This window comes from Aptenodytes forsteri, unplaced genomic scaffold (genome assembly GCF_000699145.1).
Source record: "Aptenodytes forsteri isolate BGI_AS27 unplaced genomic scaffold, ASM69914v1 Scaffold142, whole genome shotgun sequence".
Lineage (NCBI taxonomy): Eukaryota > Metazoa > Chordata > Aves > Sphenisciformes > Spheniscidae > Aptenodytes > Aptenodytes forsteri.
This window is the reverse complement of record NW_008794598.1, coordinates 5,347,881-5,348,492: the sequence shown is the minus strand read 5'-3', so window position 1 is coordinate 5,348,492 and position 612 is coordinate 5,347,881. Positions and strand designations below refer to the sequence as shown.

The 612-nt window shown below is 64.2% G+C and overlaps 1 protein-coding gene across 1 annotated transcript in view; it reads left to right on the top strand.

Moving 5' to 3' along the window:
- The first annotated feature begins 300 nt into the window (after positions 1-300).
- TEAD3 (TEA domain transcription factor 3) overlaps positions 301-612 on the top strand; it is a 10,746-nt gene continuing 10,434 nt past the window's right edge. The window contains exons 1-2 of the mRNA XM_009272864.1: positions 301-359; positions 491-553. The gene's annotated coding sequence lies outside the window, so the exon portion shown is untranslated. The remainder of the gene's footprint in view (positions 360-490; positions 554-612) is intronic.

Here is a 612-nt window from a genome sequence, read left to right as displayed (position 1 = left end):
TAAACACAGACCCCCCCCAACTGCAGCAGCTGCACCCCGAGGAGCTTTACCCCAAGCGGGGTGGCGGGCACAAACCAGCATCAATCAGCGCAGCGCCGGGGTCCCCCCCCCCAGTTTTCCTCCCTCCAGCTCGCGGCGGGTGCAGGACCCTCAGCATCTCCAGGAGCATCACCCCGGCAGCCCCGCGCGCTCCCCCCCTTCTCCGTGCCCCCTTCCCCGGGGGCAACATCCTTGCGGGGGGAACATATCTTCACGCTCTCTGTGTTTTCCTTTCCGAATGGCGTGGCGGGCGCTAGGTGTCCAGCCACATACAGGTTCTAGCTCGGAAGAAGGTGCGGGAGTACCAGGTTGGCATCAAGGTACGTTGGCGCCCTTGCCCAGGTGTCCGCGGCGGTGTCTCTGTGAGCATGGGCAGCCCCTCTCCTTCCTCCTCCTTTCCTCTGGTTGACGGCTCTGCTGTTCCCCCTCTCCTTCTGCTCTCTCTCTGCAGGTCTCTAGCCACTTGCAGGTTCTTGCCCGACGGAAATCTCGTGAGATTCAGTCCAAGCTGAAGGTACGCGTCCCCCCCTGTCCCACCTGGCCCCCCCGCCCGCTGACGACTAACGCACCCGA